This window comes from Molothrus aeneus, chromosome 13, assembly GCF_037042795.1.
Source record: "Molothrus aeneus isolate 106 chromosome 13, BPBGC_Maene_1.0, whole genome shotgun sequence".
Taxonomy (NCBI): Eukaryota; Metazoa; Chordata; class Aves; order Passeriformes; family Icteridae; genus Molothrus; species Molothrus aeneus.
The window spans coordinates 1,309,450-1,324,302 of NC_089658.1; the positions used below are offsets into that span (position 1 = coordinate 1,309,450).

Sequence of the window (14,853 nt, forward strand, 5' to 3'; positions counted from 1 at the left end):
GCTGCCTGACCTTCACACCATCCCTGGGCTCCCAGGTCCCACCTGCTGCCTCTCAGCAGAGGAGCAGCTTTGCCATTTGATGCCAACAAGACAACTGTTCTGGGCAAACGTGTTGCAAAGAACTTACCAGGGGTGGCTGGATGTGAATATTTGCTGTAGCTTTTTTGTAGTATATATAAAAATATATAATATTAAAAAAAATATATAAAATATAAAAAATTATATATATAATAAAAATCATAGTAATAAAAAGATTGGAAGTTGTCATTTAACCATAATCGGAGCACAACTTGCTTTAAACAAGGTTTAAAGTCTTTCTCCTAGACAACAAAATTGGGAACTTTTTGTAAAAATTTACCTAGGGGGGAAACTGGAGTTCAGAATAAAGTTCAAATAATAACTGCTCCTTTATGAAAAACTATTGATTGCTCTTAAAGAGCCCTGAACAGAAGGCAAGTAATATTTGCTTGACAAAAAGTTCATATTCATGAGAACAGAACATGAATCACAGAAACTTGGGTCAGCAGCATAATGTAAGAGATGAAATTTACATAATTTTGAAAATTAATCAGAGTATAGCTGACTTTAATGATCACAGCAGATACTTTTTCTCTGCTATATACAAACATGAAGCTTTGAGAAGAAATTAATGCCAAACTTTGCTCTTGTGGTGCAGAATTTACTTGTTCTACCTTGTCAGACTTCCTCAAAACTATTATCCCAGATGTGCAGGTTGTTGTAAGGATTGATAAGGAAATACAGTAGTTAAAATCTGATAAGAGTGAAGCAATAATAGGTCCTGAAGGGCTGAAAGCTGAGTTTTGGCAGGCCAGTGCAGGGATGAGCTACCACCATCTGTCAGGTTCCCACAAAGTCTGGGTTGAACCAGCACTTAAAAAACTTCACCATTTTTAAGGAATAACATTTGTTCCAAGTAGGGAAGAATTGCATTGGAGAGTAGAGTTTCATATGGGGCATGGCCAAATTTACCTAAATGCTGAAAAACCTTCTAGTAGGTGAATTGTGATCACTTCTGGAGTAGTCTTGAAGCAAGTAACAGAGACAGGTAAGAAGGAGCTAGAATTTAAAGAAGTCACACACTACAGGACATCTGAATTAGTACCAGCTTGAAACAGCCATTCAATATCTTTATTATGTGCAAGGAACAGAGTTTGGAACTTGATCATAAAACTAAACTCCTCAATGTTCCAGATGTCCTAAACCAAACTTGCCAATGTCCCAAAGTGACTGTTCCCCTGTCTGTAGCTTTAAAATATTAAGCTATCAGCAGATTCATTTAGCAGAGGTGATGCAGTGAAGGTGAATGCCAACAGGATTAAAACATACCCTGTGTAATGGACCACAGATTTGGGGTTGGTTGTGGTGAAAAAAACCCAAACCCACACAATCAAAGAAGTACAAACAAAAAGAACAGCCCACAGAACACAGCATAGGAAAAACACACATCAGAAACCCAAAGGAAATACGTGGGCAGAAAGATCTTCCACGTTCAGCAGATGTAGTATGAGATGATGCTGGAGTTCATGTTTGATCTCAGTGAGCCTGAAATTCAAATGCTACTGAAGGAAACTGTTACCACCAAGAATGTAGAGAATACCAAGGAAATATCTATAAAGACAAAACTGTAATTTACTTCTAATTCATAGTGTAGGAATCTGCAGTAGAATTGAGAAAGTACATTCTGCCTCAGTGCTTTTCTTTATGCAATTTTCTTGTTCCATAAATAACATCACTAGCATTTGAACCAAAAGCATTTCAGAGAAATGTAGCTGCACCTAAGGAAAGAGAGGAGGAGGGGGAGCCAGGGGGCTCTGCTGAGAAATACTTCAAATATTGAGCAAGCCCTGTGTAAACCTCTGCAGTTCGGTGCTTCATGCCCTCAGTGCTCCCCCCTCCAATAACTGTAAACAGATCCTGGGCTCAGGGCAGCTGCTTTGCTGACTGGGCTTCTAGGCAGCCTGCTTCCACCTCTGACTGCATTCCAGGAAGTGAGGACAATAGAATAAAATTACAGGGATTAATTGGTTTTTTTAGGTACTCTCTCTCTTTCTGTTGATAAGTAAAAAAATATATGGCTGCTTCAGCAGTAAATTAACCCACGTGAAAAATGAATGTTGTTTCCACAGTCATGTTTATTCCAGCTAGTCTTACAATATATCATCATACAAGCAACTTTTGTTTGCCTCAGACTCCACAAGATATATTCAAATTTCTACTCTTAAGTATTTTGATGACTTAAAATCTACTATTTAAAATTGTCATTTTGAAACATGGTATTCTATTCATTGAGTTACTCTCGTAGTACATGCAAATTAATTGTGTTGTTTCGTCCCTTGATGTAAAATGTTAAGACAGCAGTTGCCCTACCCCCTTCCTTCCTAGTCTCATTAACACTTGAGTAAATAGATAGACCCTCCTGATAAACTACAGAAAAAGAACTTTCTAGTTACCTATGTTTGGTATACAGCTTGGAAAAACCAAACTATTGGGGTTTTTTGTGTTTGCTTGATTTTTTTTTTCCTTTTTATTTTAAGCAATGATTCTCTTTTGGAACTGCCTTTGAAAAGGGCACATTTCAAAGCAGTTTCACAACTGTTTAAATCACCATGATGGTAACAACATATATTGAATTGGAAAATTTATCTGAGGCTCTTTGTGTGGTGCAGCTAGAAAGAAGCAATATTGTGATGGTCACTTCCTTCTCTGCTACACCTGGTTGTGCTCTTTGCTAGATGTGGTGTGTTCTACAGGCATTCAGGTGTTGATACAAGTCCAGCATTTGTCAGCCTTCATTGCTGGTGCTTCTGAGCAGAGCTGCAGATGCCTCAGCTGCTGTTTGTGCTTGCAGAGCATGGGGACTGGAAGGGGCTTCTGGTGTCAGAGCAAGGACAGGTGGCAGCTGCAAGTGACTGAACTGCTTCACAACTGCCCTTGATACAAATGTTAGAACTTTGCAATCTGTGCAGGTATGGAGAAGGACATAGTGCTGGAGGAAGTGGGGGGGCTGGTGAGTTTATGGGCTGTACTCAACAGGAATTTGGCATGTTACTGCAATGCAGATCAACCCTTCTGCACTGATACAGCCACCCCAGGGACTGCCCAGATACTCAGATTGCTGTGAGCTGAACTTGCTTTTATCCTCACCTTATGTTTGAGGGGAAGCCCATGAGGTGCAGGCTGCTGCCATACCTTTAATTAGATGTAATTGTGCATTACTTGCTCATTACTGGGAACTTGGCAGGCATTGAGAGGTTGGATGAGTGTGACCAAGGATCTCCATTTCCAAGTGGAAAACGAGTGCATTGCCTATTTTAATGCAGGTGCAGGTGATCAATTGAGTGCTGAAATAATTGTGGTATGTATCCTGCATTTACTCTGGCCTGCATTACATCTGTTAACCTGTAGTTAATAGTTGTGTTGGCAGAGAGCTGATGTTGCTTAAAAGTCCACTGAAAGCAAAAAAATCACTTTTCTAACCAACCAAGACAAGAAAAACATTCAGTGATGAATCTGTTTTATCAGAAATGTTTTTGCCAGCTTTGGTTGGTTAAAATTTGCAAGAATTCTTTTGTTGCTGTGGGCTTTTCTCAGCTAAAAGCATTCCCTGCCATGGAGCTGTATGAAAGAGTAACTTTATTCTTTAACATCCTGGTCTTTCTAAATTGATGCATAAACTGGTTTCAAATTTAGATAGCTGCTGTGGATCAGAACTTCATTTGAACTTTTAGGTTGTCCAGGAGATAAAAGAATGGGATGAGAGCCTTCCATAACTGCACACATGGAGCACAAGGCTTTGCCAGCAGCCAGACCTAGGCCTGGGTAATGCTGAGCCTGGGGTGTTGGGAGATACTGGAGAGATGCTGGTGTTTATTTCAGAGCACTCTGGGCATCCAGAGTTGCTAAAGGGCTTGTGTGCAAGCTGATTTGCCCATCCTCGTGGTTATTAAACCAGTATGATATATTAGCTTTTGTTCAGAGTAAAAGCTGACAAATGATCCTAAGAAACCTAGGGAGGGGAAAAAAGAAAACAAACTCTAATAAACAAAGCCTGTAAATACCCAAACAAGAAAACCCACCTCCTCAAAACACCCAAAGCCTATGAAACGGAGTTTGTCATCTTTTAAAAACAAAACAAAACTCTTTTTTTACCTTTATTTCTTTTTGCAATCATCCTTTCAGAAGGGAGATTGCCCAGAGAGGACTGTGTTGTGGTGTTGAAACTGTTATTCCACACAGGGACAGTAAACCATGGAAAAACAAGCTAATGCAAAATAAATGGTTTTGAGAGGTCAGTGTGATAGTTTAATTTATGTTAGCACCCAGACTTGTGCTACAAGTGGTTTCATCATTGACACTTTTGGCAATGTCAAAGTGTTTACCTGTAAAAAAATAATGAATTCATTTTTTATGAGCTCTTATGTGTGAGTAATTTAGAAGCCTGGACTGAAATTTATTTTCTTGAGCACAAAGACATTTTGGAATGCAAATTCTGACTCCTGAAGGGAAAAGGAAACTTACAACTTCCTGACTTGTTTTCTTTCCAGTGTGCTGACAGAGAAGGTACTTGAAAAATAGAAACTATTGAACTGGGGATAAGAAAGTAACTTGTTTGTATTTTGTGTTACAGACTTGGTTGCTGGAAGCCTTCCATGTGATCAAACAGTACTTTCAGACAAACTAATTTTCTATTAAATGAAGTTTAATTTTGAGGTAAGGTCCTGTTTAATTTTCTTTGTTATGCATATAATGCCATAAAACCTACAGTAATTTAAAAGCTTGTACATATTAGTATAAAAGTTTCTTTAGAGAGTATGTGAAATGTATACTTCTGTGACTGTGTTTATGAAGAGGGAATCTGAGCTGAAAAATAAATGTGATGAATGAACATTGAAGTGCCAAATAAATATTGTAATTAACAGCCTGGAGATTAACCTGACTATGACAGACATGGACTGTTTTGAAACAGTTGCCAGGGAGACTGGAGAATATGATCATGTAATAAGTGATTTCTCTGAGCCTTAAGAAAATGGGCCATGCCTTTCATTGGTATGAAACAAATAGCTGAGAAGATGACTTAACTCTTTCATCTGAATACATGCAAGAGGTGGCAAAAAGAACAAGGAAAAATCAGTACTAGAATAACTTCACAGATACATGACTAATTCTGTACTGTAATGCTCTCAGAAGAGAATGTCACTAAATGGTAAAATTGGCTTTGGGCAAGATGTTGATAAATCTCACCCCATGTTCTTCATCTGTTGGAGTTCCTTTGACCTTGTCCACATTACTGTTCTAAATGTGGCTCTGCCTTTGACTGCTCATCTGGAAATGGAGCTTGAAATACTGAAAGGTCGCTAATGGAATTTTGTCCTGCAATTCTCCATGTTTGAAAAATGTCTTCAGTGAACTTTCAAAGCAGCCTATAATTAAAGCAACATGTCAGTTTGTATCAAATATGTCTAAGGACAAGGTTAAATGAAGGTGGTTTAGGTACATATTGAAGCAGGCTTTGCTAAGAAAAATAACAAAATGTGTGAATTTAGCTTCAGCCATTTTAAGGCTGCCAAGCTGACTTTGAGCTGATTGGTGAGATGTGCTCTTGGTGAGCACATTTGGTGTAGGAGGAGGTTTGACTGCACATGAGCACACAGCTGGCAGTGTACTGGAGTCAGTATAATCCAAGTGACATGTAATGTTTGCCCACACTGTTACCCCTGTTCCAAGTTCAGCTGGGTTTCATGATTTCTTTGTTCCTCTGTCTCTGCTGTAGAAGCAGTGGATGTTTTGGGGTTCAATCCTGTTCCCTTCTGAAATCTAGCTTTTTCTCAAATCCTGCTCATAAATCTTTATAAGGACTACACCACCCTGTGATTTTTGTCCTTCCTTGTCCAGTGGTTGTGAGCTGTTTTTCACCTTGGGGCTATGGAGTGCTCTTAAAGGTGGAGCTCAGTCTGTGCTGTCCTGTTGTGTGGCTGTGACAGAGATGTTAATTTGATGGGTGCAAGCACACTGTTCTTGCTGAGCTTTTCTGTTTTTATTAATGTTGCTGATTCTGGTAGTAACTGAGCTTTCTGCAGTCTCTAGCTATAGGTCTTTTTCCTTTCCTCAGCTACTCTTTTTTTTCCCCTTTTTATCCCTTTATTAGTTGTTCAGAGCTCTTTGGACTAGCCATTCCCTCTTTGTTTCTTCTTTTGGAAGAAGTGTTCTTTTTTAATAAAAAATAATTTAGTAATCAAAAAGCAGAGTCTGACATCTCTGCCTGAACCTGAGGTTCAAAAAACAAAAAAGTTTAAAGCTGGCACTCAGCCTTTGAGATGGTGAGAAATGGTGAAGTTTTGACACATCTTGTTGTTCCTTGCCTTCCCTCTCTGTTCAGGTGCTGGCATCAGAAAGTGAAGGGAGCATGCACTAAGGTCATTCAACCTTGCTGCAGTAGCATCAGCCAAAGCATTATTGTTCTAAAAATTGTAAGCTATGACTGGTAATGTGTGTGTGGTAAATCTCAAGGAGGTGATGGAGGCTGTAAGAGCAAGAAAAGGGGTTTTTAGTAGCTATTTGAACCCATTGGAAGGAGATTGCATGATCTGCTGTTTTTCTCTTTGGCATGGCACCATCTGAGTTGTAGACTGTGTGTAAACTGTTGCCTGTAGTTTTCCAGCACTGCCAGGATATGATGACAGCTCCATGTGACCACCACCTTTCTAATGAGGGATATATGCTGGATTCCAATTGCTGTCTTCACTGACATGAAGGTTTTTTATTTTTACTAATTTTTTTGTAAACTATTTTCTATCTCCATGACATGAAAATTGATAAAGAATGGTAATTTATTTTAAAAATTGTGTTAATCTCACGTTGATACCAAATTGTGATAACTTGTGAGAAAAAATTGTCTAGATAGTACTACAGTAGATGGAATAGAGATCTGACTGTTTAAAGGGTAGAAACATAACTGAATTAATTATAATTTAGATTTAAGTAGTGCTTGGCTTTGTTTTGAGTTCTCCAATAGGTATTGTCTGGCAAAAAGTGTGCTAAAGTAGTGAATTTACATGGTGCTGGACTATGTGATTTTAAAGTGCACTTCATTGTTCTGTGTGTGGCTGTGTGAACATAGAAGGGATTTTAGTGCATTCTGTGTTCTTGAACAGAGAGAAAATGGATTCTCTTGCTTGAAGAGTACCTGTAGCTGTGACTGGCACCCACTTTGCCATGCTTTCCCTAATAGAAATGACAGTCAGTCTCCAAGCTGTCAACCTGAATTTCCACTAAATGAGTGAGCTCTTTCCCAAGCCTCCTGCCTTTTAAATAGGCCTGCAAGAAATAAGTTTTCCAACTCTGAAATCTCTTTGCCTTCATCTTGAATTTGTGAGGATTCTAGGTGAAGAATTGAGGCTTATTGTGGAGATCATAGTTTGGTTGCCAGCATGACAATTGTGTGAATCCTCCACGTTTTCTTGGCTTACTTAAATAAGTGGAATGCCGGCTTGCTAAGACTACGATTACATTCATTCCAATAACATTTGATAAATGTTTAATTTTTTTCTGCCTCACTTCCTGTTCAAGTGATCTGTTTTAAATAATTGAATTAATTGATTTTTGGGACAAAGGGATCAAAAACCTACTGAGAGCAATTTCAGTGCCTGTTAAGTCTATCATTTCAGAATCAGTGAGAGCAGAGAACCATTCCATATAAACCCCATTACAGGACTGGCAAAAAATGACTGTATTTGAGCCTCACTAATTTTCTTCTGTGTAGCAAAGCTGTTTTTGAAGACTTAACAACCCCATCTAATTCTGAATGGTGATGCTGATCAGAATTATCAATGTGGATTTACTTCAGTGATTGCAGTAGCTGAGTGCATTTCATATTATTAAATAGTTCAGATTCTGGAACAAATAAGGAGGCTTGGTTATAAAGCCTGTAAGAAACTCAAGCAGCCTATTAGTTGCCTTCATGTTCCTTAAGGTAGATAATCAAGTAGATGTGTATGAGGTAACTGTTGACTGCTGTTTTCTTAAAGAAAATTATTTAAAAGTTCCTGGGCAGCATCAGATGATGTTCTGGAGGGTAAAGGTTTTGCTGTGGGGATTTTTTTTTCCATGTTCAGGAGGGTGAAAGAAAAGCAAAAGAAGAATCCATATATGATTTACCATGATGGTTTATCTGGGACTTGGCAATACTGTTTCTCTGCCAAAACATGTCAGTTAAAAAAAGAAGTAAAATAGAAAATGCAGAGTAATAGTTAGAGCACAGCAGGTGAACCCAAGAAGTCATGTCCCAGCTGTGTCATTAAATGACTCAGGGAAGAACTCCAAGGGATTTATTACATTTATTACATTTATTACATCTGACTTTGTGGTGCCTCCCAAGAATGGCAGGTGGAGCTCAGAAGTTTGAGTGGTCACTTCAATTAATCCAATGGGGAGGGAAAAAGCATTGAATTGAGTGTGCTCAGAGGTTGTAGACCTAGGCATAAAGGCTTTAAAATTGTCCTTCAAAACATTACAGTATTTAAGCAGTTGAAAATAGTGTGAATATACAGAACTGTTCTAGCCTGGATTTAACAGCCCATTTTCTAGTTCAACCTATTCTTAGTGTGATTTAGAATCTAGGTGAAATGTTTCAAATAGTCACTTCTGCTGCTTTGGAAAACAGTTTTCTATCAGCCAAACCATTCCACAGAATAGGAACCATTTTTAATCATAATTTATTTTTTTTTATCCTATAATTTACATAGGTACTACAGATTGGACAATATATTTGAAACTGTATAAACATATACAGATATATTCCACTGTAAGCAAGTTGCAGTGCTTGAGATGGACCTAGATTTACCTTATAGGAGTTGAGCTTAAAAAAATAAAGCACCCCTCTAAAACCCAACAAACCCTTTAAAAAGAGGGAAAAACACACCCACAGCAAGTGAAAATGTCTTCTATACATCAGATGCCATTTTATTAGTAGTCTGTGCATGTATTTACTCCTGTCCTCCCAAGGACTCTGGGGGAGGAACCTGGCCAAAGGATGTGATTCTCTTCTGGTTTCTACAGAAACTCATCTTTCTGCTTTTGCTTTTCTCTTGCAGTCTTCTTGCAAAATAGGAAAACAAAGTCTGGAAGGCCTCTTCAAAGACATGTCATTGACTGCCACCGTGAAGCTCTTGCTGCTGAGCCCTGTGATTTCTGTGTTACAGCTAGCTCCAGTCAAGCTCTTGGCTTATCTTATCTAAAAGCTGTTTCAGCTCTGTCTGGGACAGTGACATTCCTTCTGTAGTTCTTGTAATTCATACTTCCTTTTGAAGATTTATACAAGCAAGTTAGTTTGCAAATATGCCTTTTGACTTGAAAAGCAAGCTGAAGTTCAATTGCTAGTAAGCTGACTGTCCTATAAACAACTCTTAATTAGACCCAAATATTTTGGTCTCTTACATAATTCTGCTTAAGGGAACTTCCTTGCTGGGCTCTTAGCAAAAGAGATGCTGTTGCTGAATGACTATAAAGCAAGAACTGAGAATGGTGTCTATTACTGCTAATAATTACAGCCTGCTCTCATAGTAACCTTTCAAAGCTTGTCCTGGTTCATCTTTGTTTTGCTGTGGGGATTTTTTTTCCCAAGTAGTTTGTTTGTAAAATTTAGTACTGCATGCTACAGCTAAATGCAGTAAATTTTTCCTGAGATTCTTGAAGTTTTTTAAGGTAAAAAACTTAGCAGCACATGTGGTGTGTGTATACAGCCATAGTGGTTGAGCAGGGATTTGCTTAGGGCAGGGGGGCATGTGAGAGTTCTTGCACTTTAATTGTCTGTGCATACTTGCAAACAGAATAAACAATGTGTTTGGTGCTGTATAGTGTTAAGTTCCCTGTATTCTAACCAATGGAAGGAAGGGTTATGCTTTTTTAGTTGCTTGTTCAAACTTCAAGAGTTCTGATCAGCCACCCCAGGCAGTGTGTGGTGTCTGAGGTTGTCAGGCTGCTTTTGGGCCCTCCAAGTTGATCTCTTTGTACTTGCTGCCCATTTAGAACATCAGCTTTTCCTCTCTTGGTTTACTGCTCTTACCTTCTGCTCTAAGCTGACTAGAGGGAAACTGAGATATTGTTTTGTTTCCTTTCTGACCAGAAGAGATTCTAACCCTAATGACAAGACAACTTCCACTCCAGTGCTTACAAATGTGATATTTGTGCATGAGTGATAGTTACCCCTGAAAGCACCTCACTACACAGTTCCCAGTGGAATGGCAGCAACCAGCCATGACATCTTCACAGTGTCTTGTGCAGCAAGGAGTTGATGATGGCCTTGCTGTGACATGTGGGCACACATTTCAATATACAACCCACAGATTTGGTTCCTATACTGGAGAATCAGCTTTGTCTCAGAAATGCTGTTCATGGCAGCCCTTAAGAGATTGTGGTATAAATGAGTTACAAATTGACAGCAATGGAGCACTGAAGAGAGGCCTCCCTGAAAGGTGCAGTGCCACCTCTTTTATGGTAAGATGCCAACACAGGTGCCATTGTGAGTTTAGAGTAAAATGGCTGTTGTTACTCTCTATGCCTGTCTGCCTGCCTTGTGGTTCCATTATGCTTGATTTTTGAAGCATGATGCTTTCATTTGCATTCATAATTTTGGAAGTACACAAAGCTATCAGTTCAGCTGGGTTTGTACTTCAGAGTGCATTTTGCTCACAGGGGTCTTAGCAGGCACCAGTCCACTGAACAAGTGTTTCCTATGTACAATAGAATTAGATGTTCAACCTCTGTGAGCAACAGAAAATATCATCTGTCCTGTATTGCTGATGCCCAGTGCCAGCAGGTACTTGGTAGGAATACTGAAAAGAGTAGAGGACTTGTGTTCCATTGGATGTTGTTACAAAGTTAGTCTAGTATAAAAATACATAACTTTGCCTCTATGAGCATGTACACACACAGGCTTTGAGGCTGTGGCAGTCTCATGACCTAGATTTGTGTTTGCTCAAGCTTGAATGAACCAGTTAAGAAATATCTCCAGGGAGACAGACCTTTACTAAATCATGACAGAGCTTTGCTTTTAACCATAGCACTGGCACTGACAACTTTCCTTTAACTGAAAGGGTGTGGTCCATGTCTGGGAATGTCAGTGGTGGCTGTTCCACCTTTGCTTGGTTGTGAAATGCAGGTGGTTTTGGGCTATGTGTTACCTCAGCTCACTTGGCAAGGGTGGGAAATGCACATGCCCTCATAGCACTGAGCTGACATTTTGCATTCTCTGTTTGCTTAGCATTGCACTTCAGAATATACAGATAAAATCATGGCCTTGTCAGCTCAGACACCATAGATATGAGGGTAGGAATGGTACAAATTAATCCAGGTGAGTGGGTAAATGATCAGGGAGGTCAGTGTGCACTATCTGGTCTCCCCTCTAAATCCCCCGTCTCCCTGAATCTTTATTTTGCTATTTTATATTCTTTTATTTTATGCTTTTGGCTTGATGGTAGTTGATTCCTGTTGAAATTCTGTGATGCAAACTTCTCTCCTTGTCAGTGTTGGGAGAAGCAGCTATTTACCCTGTGTTACATGTCTCTTGGGAGGCCTTGTAAAATGCTTGTTGAGATGACTTTGCTGCCCCTTGCCTTGGTCTGTCTCTTGTACAGCAGCTGATGAGCCCAGTGCCACCCTCCCACTCTAGCAGAGTGGACTCTCAGGGACAATTTAGTTTTTTTGGAATTCCAGTCTTTTCTGGAATTTCTGTCATTTTGGTTTTATCATGTTATGTCAGCAAGGGATTGTGGAATGGAGACCTGTGTTGTACATTACCTGAGGCTTCCATTCAGAGTGTTGGTTTGACTTGGGAAATTTTCACTAGTGTAGAGTTGGATCCTGCACTGATTTAGTACTCTCTTAATGACAAAACATCGTGGAAGCTCTCTAATTAGGGCAAATCTGAACCTGATCATATGTGTGTCATCCATCTCGATGCTTTTAACATTATAACAGAGATGTATTCACAAACAGCAGACAAAACTCATTTTTGCATATTGTTACAGAAGGCTTTTTAAGGAGCTGCTTGGGAAAGCCATTTGTTGGTGAGGCAGAAGTGGGACAAGGAAGTTTGGGAGTAAATCCACACAAAACTGTTCATTTACTGTGGTAGCACAGAGTGTGTAGAAATTACTGTTTAGTTAGAAAATACCCTTCTAGAAATTACTGTTGGGACTTATGGAGGAAGAGGTGCAGTAGGACATGAATAAATTCATTTGTTACTCAGCTTTGGCAGTGCTACTAGATGTTGATTAGTTCTGTTTTGCTCCTCTTGAATGACACCAGGAGTAAAAGCAATTTTAAATTAATTTCCAGTGGAAATTAAGGGTGGGGGTGTTTTGGCATCAACTTTCTTCCTGTTAATTTGGGAACATTTCTCAAACAAATATGTTGGAGCTTTGGTTCAAGATATTAGTTTGTGACTTGCAGCAGGCAATTTACAGATTTATTTCATAAAACAAAATAGACTTAATATCTTTTTATATATAATAATAGACTTAATATCTTTTAATGTGTAATAATAGACTTAATATCCTTTTATATATAATAATAAACTTAATATCTTTTTATATATAATAACAAACTTAATATCTTCTTATATATAATAATAAACTTAATATATTTTATATATAATAATAAACTTAGTATCCTTTTATATATAATAATAAACTTAATATCTTTTTTATATAAGTGTTTCATCAAATAACTTTTTTTTTAATGTTCAAATTGTTTCACTGAAAACACTTACTTTAGAAGATATGAAGAGATGTTTAGTTTTGTAAATACTGGTCCTTAGATTTTCAGAATTTTCAGATTTTTCTCTTCATTTTTTTCATGAAGAGAAATTATTAAAGAAAAATATTTGAACTGCTCATGGAGTATGTATGTGCTTCTAAGGGCACAGCTTTGTAATTTATGTAGCAGCACGCAGCTCTGGTGAGCATGTGGGCAGGCAGGGAGCTTTGGGGAGGATGCAGTAGCTCAGGTGGGCCTTGCAGGAGAGCTGGGCAATGGATGCAGGTGTCTGCTGGAGCCTTGTCCTGCTGAGGGCAGGGAGCAGAGCCCAGGGTGACCCAGCTGGGGCAGTGTTTGCCTCCTGCTGCCCTGCTGGAGGTGCTCCTGCCGTGGCTGAGGGTGTGTAACCACTCCTTAACCCAGAGGCACACCTTCCTCCAGCTTGAAGTTACTTTTAAGAACCTTATTGCTGCCTCTTTCTTGTTTTACTTTTCAGTCCTTGATAACATCTTGGGATAATATCTTATTACTTTACTTTCTATCTTATTATCTTGGATAATATGTGCTTGAAATACTTGTACTTGTTTGCTTTGTTGGTGAGGTATCTCTGTGAGCACACCAAGGCCTGCTCATCTTAATTCAAGCACTGCTTAGAATTCTGTTTGTTCAGATTTTCCAGAATGTGAGCCCTGTGATGGTTCAGCTCAAGGCTTTGACATGCACACTCTGATATATATCTGCAGGCACTGGGTTCTCTGAGTTACACTCTGTGGCTTTTTTAAGAGCTCAAAGCTGCTGCTATTCCTCCCAAAGCTGTCAGATTCATAATTTATTATTCCAGTCTCCCACCTTACAAGCACAGATTAGTCACAGTCTGATTTAGAAATTTCCTACTTTCTTACTCACAGAGAATTAGACAGTACCAAGCAAACTGTTCCATGTAAAATTTTCTTAATTTCCGGGATCCTTTAAGTTTTGGTCAGCCATTCCACAGCCAGAGTGATTTTGGGGGCACAGAGAGTCCATTACTTGCACAGAGAAATATTTCAATGATGTGAATCAATGTATAGAAGATAAAGGAAATGTGGAAGATATTTTCCCCTTGTTTTTCTCTGTGATCTCAGCCCTTTTTCTTGACCAAGTTCTTAGATCTTTTGAGAAAAAACAGCTGTCCTGTTCTGGCTGTTACCCAGGAGATGGAAACTGCCAATCCCATTTATTACTGAAAGCCAAATGGAGAGGTTTAGAGCCTGAGGATAATCTGGAGGAGGCAAATAAAAACCTTTCTCTTGAGTTTGAGAACATACTATTGGAGGAAGCTGGTAAGTTATGAGCTCTTTCAGATGAAGGATCCTTTGGTGTCTCTGAAACCAAGAACACTGAACTGAAGGAAACCAGACCACTGATATATTTAGGACCTTCCTTCTTTGAGTTGAATTTGACCCTAGAAAAAAAATAGGAGTGGTGGTGGGAGGAGACAGTAACAGGTTCCCAACTTGTAAAAGTGCATTAAAGATAACAGGGATAAATTTGTATATATTATATAGGGAAGGGAAAAAAAACCCCATTCTTTTGCAGAGTGGAGAACCAAAGTTGAAAACTTGTATGAAGGAGAGCAATCCCAAATGTAGAAATAGTAAAAAGAAAAGTAAAAATGGAGCAGCTTAGCTGTGGATGTTGTGGACTCCCATTTTATGGTGCTTTGTCAGAATGGATTAAATGAGCATCTGGCAGGGACAGCATGGGGATGCATCATTTTACAATGCAAGGCACTTCTGATGTTCTTTCTGACACACACGTTTGTGGGGTGCACCATCACAAAGTGAAAGTACTAAAAAGCTGCAAACCTAAACAATGTACTTTTAAAAGAACATTCCCTGAGACACAGGAGCACTGCTTGTTTTTGAATCAGCCAGTAGAGCATTGTGGCACACTAACAGAGTGCACCTTGCTGCTAGGGAGCCATGGCCCTGTTGCCTTCACTGAAAGCTGCTGAGATGAATCCCATGGCTGGGCTGTCGCTCCCAGTGGCTCCTGGCACTTCAGAAGGGACAGGAGTGAAGGGAGGGGGTGGTGTTA

The 14,853-nt window shown here is 39.2% G+C and overlaps 1 protein-coding gene across 1 annotated transcript in view; it reads left to right on the plus strand.

The window, feature by feature from the left end:
* Positions 1-14,853, plus strand: part of TLN2 (talin 2) — a 145,165-nt gene that overhangs the window by 38,908 nt on the left and 91,404 nt on the right. Inside the window, exon 3 of the mRNA XM_066559061.1 lies at positions 4,649-4,731. The gene's annotated coding sequence lies outside the window, so the exon portion shown is untranslated. The remainder of the gene's footprint in view (positions 1-4,648; positions 4,732-14,853) is intronic.